Source organism: Hemitrygon akajei, chromosome 25, assembly GCF_048418815.1.
Source record: "Hemitrygon akajei chromosome 25, sHemAka1.3, whole genome shotgun sequence".
Classification (NCBI taxonomy): domain Eukaryota; kingdom Metazoa; phylum Chordata; class Chondrichthyes; order Myliobatiformes; family Dasyatidae; genus Hemitrygon; species Hemitrygon akajei.
This window is the reverse complement of record NC_133148.1, coordinates 7,734,039-7,743,252: the sequence shown is the minus strand read 5'-3', so window position 1 is coordinate 7,743,252 and position 9,214 is coordinate 7,734,039.

The following is a 9,214-nucleotide window of genomic DNA, read 5'->3' as shown; positions in this document are numbered from 1 at the left end:
TCCGGCCTCCGCCCACAATGCCGCCTCCCGTCCGTCGGCTAGGCCTCCGAATACAGCGCCGCCTCCTGCCCGCCATCTTCGCTCCTCTTAGTTTTTCCCCCTTTAAAAATCGTGTTAGCTACATACAGCTGAGAAGTTAACCATTTCAGAAACATGAGAGGTTATGTTACAGAAAAGTCCCTTACAAAATACAAATCAGAGCTTGTTAGGACCCAGTCAATACTTCCAATTGTTCTTGTTAAACCCCCAAGTTTTACATCTGTTCCTGAGATTATCCATTTCTCTAGCATCATTACTCAAAAATATACAGTTCAACAACAACACATACCTTCCATAATCTAGCAACTGCTTTGCTTCAATCCAAGAATACTGAAAATTCTCAGTCCAATGCCTTATTGTTAATTGCACCTCCAAACTGGAGCACATCCTAGCCTTAATAGTTATTTGTGTAGACTTTCCAATGGGTTTAGTGTTAGTTTTTTTAAAGTTCGAATAACACGGCAGCAGACATGATTAACTCATACTTAATGCTAATGCATCTGTGCCAACTTGGAGCTAGCAAGGTAATGTGTTAGCACATAATGTTATTTAGAAAGAACCAGAGCCAACAAAAGTCATCTACAGTTTTCTAAATCCAGTCACACCTTCAGAGTCGGTCTACATCAACACCAGAGTGTGTTGACCATTAACTTGCAGTGATCCTAAGATGTTAGGGAGTAGGTTCTACACTGGTATGGTTAGAGTTCTGGAAAGGCTGTAAACAGTACCAGAAGATTGGAGGAGTTGTGGATGGAGCTGTAGGTGGTCGAAGGTTACAAGATGATATAGGCAGGCTGCAGAGTTGGGCAGAAAAATGGCAGATGGAGTTCAATCCAGACAAGTATGAGGTGATGCATTTTGGAAGGACAAACCAGAAGACTGAGTACAGGATTAATGGTCAGTTACTTAAGAGTGTGGATGAACAAAGGGACCTTGGGGTTCAAATCCATACATCCCTCGAGGTCGCTGCGCAGATTGATAGGGTAGTTAAGAAGGCCTATGGGATGCTAGGCTTCATTAACAGGGGGATTGAGTTCAAGAGTAGAGAGGTCATGTTGCAACTCTACAAATCTCTGGTGAGACCGCACTTAAGAGTATTGTGTTCAATTCTGGTCACCTCATTATAGGAAGGATGTGGAAGCTATGGAGAGTGTGCAGAGGAGATTTACCAGGATGTTGCCTGGATTGGGAACAAGTCACATGAAGCAAGGTTAGCAAAGCTGGGACTTTTCTCTGTGGAGCATAGAAGAATGAGAGGGGACTTGATAGAGGTCTACAAGATTATGAGAGGCATGGATAGGATAGGTTGTCAGTACCTGTTTCCCAGGGCACCAACAGCAAACACCAGAGGGCATATGTAAGGGAGGGAAGTTTAGGGGAGACATCAGGGGTAAGTTTTTTTTTACACACAGAGGGTTGTGAGTGCCTGGAATAACTTGCCAGGATGGTGGCGGAGGCTAAAACATTAGGGCTATTTAAGAGCCTCTTGGACAGGCACATGGATGAAAGAAAAATGGAGGGTTATGGGGTAGTGTGGGTTTAGTACTTTTTTTAAGGATTATATGGAGGGCTGAAGGACCTGTACTGTGCTGTAGTGTTCTATGTTCTATTACAGAAAGGTGCAATTCCTTCTATGACTTAGTGTTTGCAGTGCAAATAAAGTGTTTTGCTCGTTTAAAGTGGATAATTTGGCAATTTAAATACAAATGAGTGTAAGGAGGGGAAATGTGGGAGGGAGCGAGGATGGAGCAAGTAGTAACCAATCCCCATTAAATATTGGAAAAAGTATGTGGTGGTCCATTGAACCTGAAGCTAAAGACTGAATTGAAGAATGTTAACTCCAAATCTCCCTCTGCAGGAGCTGCTGGATTTCCAGCATTTTTATTTATTTATTGAGATACAGCTTGGCGTGTGGGCAAGTGGTTAAGGTGTTGGTCTAGTGATCTGAAGGTCGCTAGTTCGAGCCTCAGTTAAGGCAGTGTGTTGTGTCCTTGAGCAGGGCACTTAACCACACATTGCTCTGCGACGTCACCGGTGCCAAGCTGTATGGGTCCTAGTGTCCTTCCCTTGGACAACATCGGTGGTGTGGAGAGGGGAGACTTGCAGCATGGACAACTGCTGGTCTCCCATACAACCCTGACAGGCCTGCGCCCTGGAAACTTTCCAAGGCGCAAATCCATGGTCTCTCGAGACTAACGGATGCCTATCTCTCTGAGATACAGCATGGATTAGGTCCTCAGGAACTCCCCCATTTAACCCTAGCTTAATCAAGAGACAGTTTACAATCCAGCCGGTACATATTTGGACTGTGGGAGGAACTGGAGCACCCAGAGGAAACCCACGCAGTCACAGCGAGAATATACTAACTCCTTTCAGGCAGCGGTGGGAATCAAACCCAGGTTGCTGGTGGTGTAAAGCACTGTGCTAACCTTTACCATGAAATGGGCCACAACACTGTGTGCTGCTTGCCATCTTCCTCATGCCCTCCTCAGCTCCTCTGGGGCAATCCTGCAGGCTGAGGTAATTTGTTCCTGGCGAGCCAAAGGATGAAAATCAAAATATTCTGCATTTCTGTTTAAAATGTACTGGAAAACACTTAGCAAGTCGGGCAGTAGCCGTGGAGAAAGAAACAATTTGGGACAGAACCAGGGAAGAGACTGGAAGTTGGCTGTAGGGCTTAAGGCTGGTGGAAGGACGATTGGCAATGACAATCGGATATGCTCAAAGATGGCACAGTAGCACAGCAGATAACACAATGTTTTACAGTGCCAGAGTTTGATGACACATTTCATTTTATATTTTGATGTACCTGTGCCAAATAAAGCTAACCCTTTTCTTTTTGAGGCTTCTGTGGCCCACTGCTGGAATATCTGTTACAGATTAGGCTTCTTTGTGTTTGTGTTGCTAATTGTGGGGCTGTACAACAGCCAGCCTGTAGCAATGGAGAGGGAACAGAGGTGTGGTGGGGTGTAAATTGTGCTCAGTTGAAGTTCGGCTCCTATAGGCCAGCTTTTCCATTGATGTTGCTCTCCAGTGTTCACTCCCGGGTAGACAAGCTGGATTGCCTTCGCCAGTGGCAGACCCAACATGTGTTGAGAAACTGCTGTGTGCTTGTTCTTGCAGAAATACGGCTTTAAGACAGCATGCCATACACTGTCTGTCTTTAGCCCATGTCATTCAGGGACTGGTGCTAATATTATTTTGTTACTGTATGTGCTATATGTGCTGTGTGTGACTGTATGTACTGTGTTTTCCACCTTGGCCCCAGAGGCACAATATTTTGTTTGGCTGTATACTGTACATGTGTCTGGTTGAATGACAGTTAAATTTGAACTTGAAATGGCCAGTTCTGATAAAGAAAGAGGGTTAACTACATTTATGTAATTGCTCGAGGGATTCCCAGACCCTTCCACAAGTGGGAAGGAGAAATTTGTTGGTGTGGAAGGCTTGGGATATTTTGTGTGGTGGTGCCATTTGAATTGGGCTTTGGTGTGGCACCATTTCTGAAGTACTGGGGGACTCAGGCAGCTTCTCTGGAGGAAAATGGACAGTTCAGACCCTTCATCTGCACAACTGGGCTTGAGGAGGAGATGAGGAGGATTTCTTTAGCCAGAGGGTGGTGAATTTGTGGAATTTGTTACCATTGATGGTTGTGGAAGCCAAGTCATTGGGTATATTTAAAACAGACGTTGATAGGTTCTTGATTGGTCAGGGCATGAAAGGTTACAGGAAGAAGGCAGGAGAATGAGGTTGAGAGAGAAAATAAATCAGCCATGATGGAATGGAGGAGCAGACTCGATGGGCTGAATGGCCTAATTCTGCTCCAAAGGCTTGATTCTATTCATGAGGCATCCAGTGATTTCTAGTAATATCTTCCCATACTAGAGTACATAGAACATAGAATAGTACAGCAGAGTACAGGCCCTTCGGCCCACAATGTTGCGCTGACCCTCAAACCCTGCCTCCCATATAACACTCCACCTTAAATTCCTCCGTATACCTGTCTTAAATTTCACTAGTGTATCTGCCTCCACCACTGACTCAGGCAGTGCATTCCACGCACCAACCACTCTCTGAGTAAAAAACCTTTCTCTAATATCCCCCTTGAATTTCCCCTTAAAGATAGATAGATACTTTATTCATCCCCATGGGGAAATTCAACATTTTTTCCAATGTCCCATACACTTGTTGTAGCAAAACTAATTACATACAATACTTAACTCAGTAAAAATATGATATGCATCTAAATCACTCTCTCAAAAAGCATTAATAATAGCTTTTAAAAAGTTCTTAAGTAGTTTACTTAAATACATTGAGTCCTAACCCCGGCACTTTAACATATCTTACTCCTGGCGGTTGAATTGTAAAGCCTAATGGCATTGGGGAGTATTGACCTCTTCATCCTGTCTGAGGAGCATTGCATCGATAGCAACCTGTCGCTGAAACTGCTTCTCTGTCTCTGGATGGTGCTATGTAGAGGATGTTCAGGGTTTTCCATAATTGACCGTAGCCTACTCAGCGCCCTTCGCTCAGCTACCGATGTTATACTCTCCAGTACTTTGCCCACGACAGAGCCCGCCTTCCTTACCAGCTTATTAAGACGTGAGGCGTCCCTCTTCTTAATGCTGCCTCCCCAACACGCCACCACAAAGAAGAGGGCGCTCTCCACAACTGACCTATAGAACATCTTCAGCATCTCACTGCAGACATTGAATGACGCCAACCTTCTAAGGAAGTACATTCGACTCTGTGCCTTCCTGCACAAGGCATCTGTGTTGGCAGTCCAGTCTAGCTTCTCGTCTAACTGTACTCCCAGATACTTGTAGGTCTTAACCTGCTCCACACATTCTCCATTAATGATCACTGGCTCCATATGTCCTCTTGTATTGAGCAGTGGTGCCCTGGGGAAGAGGTGCTGGCTGTCTACTCTATCTATTCCTCTTAATATCTTGTATACCTCTATTATGTCTCCTCTCATCCTCCTTCTCTCCAAAGAGTAAAGCCCTAGCTCCCTTAATCTCTGATCATAATGCATACTCTCTAAATGAAGCGGCATCCTGGTAAATCTCCTCTGTACCCTTTCCAATGGTTCCATATCCTTCCTATAGTGAGGTGACCAGAACTGGACACAGTACTCCAAGTGTGGCCTAACCAGAGTTTTATAGAGCTGCATCATTACCCTGCGATTCTTAAACTCTATCCCTCGACTTATGAAAGCTAACACCCCATAAGCTTTCTTAACTACCCTATCTACCTGTGAGGCAACTTTCAGGGATCTGTGGACATGTACCCCCAGATCCCTCTGCTCCTCTACACTACCAAGTATCCTGCCATTTACTTTGTACTCTGCCTTGGAGTTTGTCCCAGAACCGATCCTTGTGGGACACCACTAGTCACAACCCTCCAATCCGAATGTACTCCCTCCACCATGACCCTCTGCTTTCTGCAGGCAGGCCAATTCTGAATCCACCTGGCCAAACTTCCCTGGATCCCATGCCTTCTGACTTTCTGAATAAGTATGAGTATGGAATGGAACATCCTCCTGAGAAGCCTGGCATTAGGAGTGCAATTGTCAGGCATACAGGCCCTTCAGCCCATCTCATCATTGCTGACTGTGTTGCCCAACAAGCTGTTGTCATCTGCCCATTTCTGTCCAGGTCCCCCAGCCATGTACTTACTGTATCTCAGTTTTTAAATGTCACTGTATTCCTGTCTCAACTGCTATTTCTGATACCACATTCTAAATCATTTGATGCACACCCTTTTGAGTGAATAAGATGTCTCTTGTTCTCCTAATTTCCAAGGAACAAAATTCTAGGCTACGCAACCTTTCCTTGTAACTCGGGGCCCTCAGGCCCAGACAACATCTTGGTGAATTTTTTCAACACTTTTTCTAATTTTATATTCTTTCCTGTAATAAAGTGACCAAGCCTGAAGACACACACTCAATGCTTCTTTCCCTCCACTGTCAGATTTTCCAAAAGAGTAATGAACACTACCTCACTTTTTTGTCCTCTTGTTTTGCACTACTTAATTTTATTCACTGTACTTATATTTCTTACTGCAATTTAGTTTTTAATATTATGTATTATATAAGTATTATATACCGTTGCTGCAAAACAATATTTAAGGATACGCACAACATGCTGGAGGAACTCAGCAGTTCGGGCGGCATCCGTAGAAACGAGCAGTCAACGTTTCGGGCCTAGACCCTTCGTCAGGACTGAAAAGGGAGGAGGCAGGGGCCCTATAAGGAAGGTAGGGAGAGGGAAAGAACTGGGATGGGGAAGGGAATTAGCGGAAGTTGGAGAATTCAATATTCATGCCAAGGGGCTGGAGACTACCCAGGTGGTATATGAGGTGTTGCTCCTCTAACCTGAGTTTGGCCTCATCATGGCAGTAGAGGATGTTGTGGATCTTCCGGTTGCCACCCACTTCAACTCTGCTTCATATTTCCATTCAGATATGTCCATACATCCCAGTTTCCCCCGCCTCCTCCTCCAGCTGCCTATCACCTCCCTCATGGTTCCTCCTCCTTCTACTACCCATAGTGCTTTCCCCTTACATTCCTTCTTTACCTTTCCTGCTTATCCCCTCTCCTACCCCTTGATCTTTCCCCTTACTGGTTTTTCACCTGGCACCTACCAGCCTTCTCCTTCCTACCCTCCCCCCCCCCCCCCACCTTCCTTTTAGGGCTCCCTCTTCAATCCTGACGAAGGGTCTCGGCCCAAAATGTTGACTGTTCGTTTCCATGGATGCTGCCTTACCTGCTGAGTTCCTCCAGCATGTTGAGCGTGTTGCTTTGACGCCAGTATCTGCAGAGTATTTTGTGTTTAATATTTAAGGATATTTGCCAGTGGTATTAAACATGATTTTGATTCTGAAATGTAGCCTTACCAACATCTGATATAACTGCAATGTAACTTCCCAATTACTATGCTCATCATTAATAGGCTGCAATGTGGTCCTCACTGCTGGGAGAGGATGTTTTGCTTATCCTTACAGTGGATCTGGAAGACTTTACAGAGACAGAATTGGTGTTATTTACTCATGCCTTAAGGTATCTGCTCTCAACAGTGCTAAACTGCTGTGGAAACACCATCAGTTTGTGTCAGCTTTGACATCTTCATCTTCAGTCTTTTCCTCAAACAGCCAAAAACCACGCTGGTGTACCCAAGGAGATAGTAAATTTCCACATGCTTATCCACTTTTGGTGAGAGGTAGCCCCAAAATATTATTTTTCTGGGTGTCAGTGTGCTGTTGCCAGTTAACTGGACACTGACAATTCACACAGTCCTCAATTACACTTTAGTCACTTGTGCACAAGGAGAACAGCTCAGCCCCTATCATCCATACCATTCAGAAGTCTGAACAAAGAAATGCCATTTTTATACAGAAATTGACTGGATAATATTAATCCAATGTGCACTTCTGAATCCCATTGTTTGCATATTTACTGTAAGAACCTATCATAATACATATTTCAGGTGTTAATAACTTAAATCCATGTGTTAAAGGTCAATAATACTTGAAAATTGGCAAGATGACCTATAATCTTTCGTGATGCATCTTTACCTTGTCTTGGTATGCTTGGTGACCTTGGGTCTGAAAGGCTGTACAAAGGAGATGTGGTCTCTCAGGAGTCCTGTTCAGCCTGGGTGGTTGCATTATGTCTGTACGTGTCTGTCAGTCGATCATCTTAACCCTTGCCTTATGGAACTTCTGCACTGAGAAAAGGCTGTACAAAGGAGAGTCCAACTCTCCATGGTTTTGTTCAACTTGAGACGGTGCAGAGTCTGCATTCTGTTCAGTCAGCACACTTGTTTTAACCCTTACCTTGCTGAAATTTCTACAAGTGCTGTACAGATGGGTAGAGAATCAGTGTATGGATGTTAAGTGGAGAGCTTCAGAGAACAATTCAACCAGGACTTGGAACTCGGCCTCCAAGCATTCCCCTTTAACTACCAGCTGACTGACAAAGGCACAAGGTAGCCTCAAGTCCTGACAATGGACCTCTTCAGTTCTCCTATTGTTAAATTTAGAAAATGATGTAAATATTTTCAATATCACAAGAAGATGACTGTGACAAAGTTTATAGATTTAATCTTAGAACATTGTTTGAAAGATACATTTGCACTTTGTGGTAGAACTAGTACATTAATATAACTATTAAGGAGTATTAGTTTAGGTTCCCTTCTGGGACATGGGCAAAAAGGTCACAACATGAACGGGCTACAAATTCCCAGGGATTTTATTTCAAACGTCAACAACAATTGGGAATGTCACAGGTAACAGAAGTGCACTGGGAAACACATCAGAGAGTGTAACAAACAGCTTAATCTGGGGATGCTCAGGCCGGGCGGAACCACAACCCCACAGTTCAGTGGGAAAGGTCGAGATGGATGAGTCGTGGGTGGGCAACGTGGCCAAGGTGAGGCTGAAGGGGATGTTTCTCTCCATCCAGAGGTTTTCCTATTCGATTGGAGTCACTGCAAGGCACGCACTCTTGCTGCAAACAGCAGTACTTGTTTCTTCAGCTCTTTGTTCAGTTCTGACTGTGATGCACGGGGATTCCTCTTCACAAACTCTGCTATGCTGAGGATGCATTGTCTCTGTGGAGAGGAACAGAATGCAGTCATTTTCTGGAAGTAGCAAGTTACCTGAATGTTTTCCAATATCAAGGACCTAGAAGGTGCCAGCAAGATAACACGTCCCATGCATCATCCTTTGGATACTACTGGCTGGGCACCTCAACAGTCATACAGCAATGGAAACAGTTCCTCCAGCCCAGCTGGTCCAGGCTGTCCAGGATTGCCACTGAAGTTGATCCCATTTACCTGCATTTGTCAGCAGACAAAAAATAAGGATCAGCTGGAAAACGGTAGTGTCACAATTAGAGGAGCCACTGCTAGTCTGTGGAGTTTGTGTGTTCTTGCTGTAACAGTTTTGATCTCCCCCCACCCCCAGGTGCTCCAGTTTCCCCCCCACATCCCAAAGATGTACAGGCTGGGAGGTTGACTGGCTCTTTGCTAATTACCCCCAGTGCATAGGTGAGTGGTAGTATTAACGGGAATATGGGGAGATAGGTTACAGGAAAAATTATGCTGCTCCATGAGCTGACATAGACTCGTGGGCCAAATGTCATTAAGAAAATCCTACTAAAAGTAGTGAATAC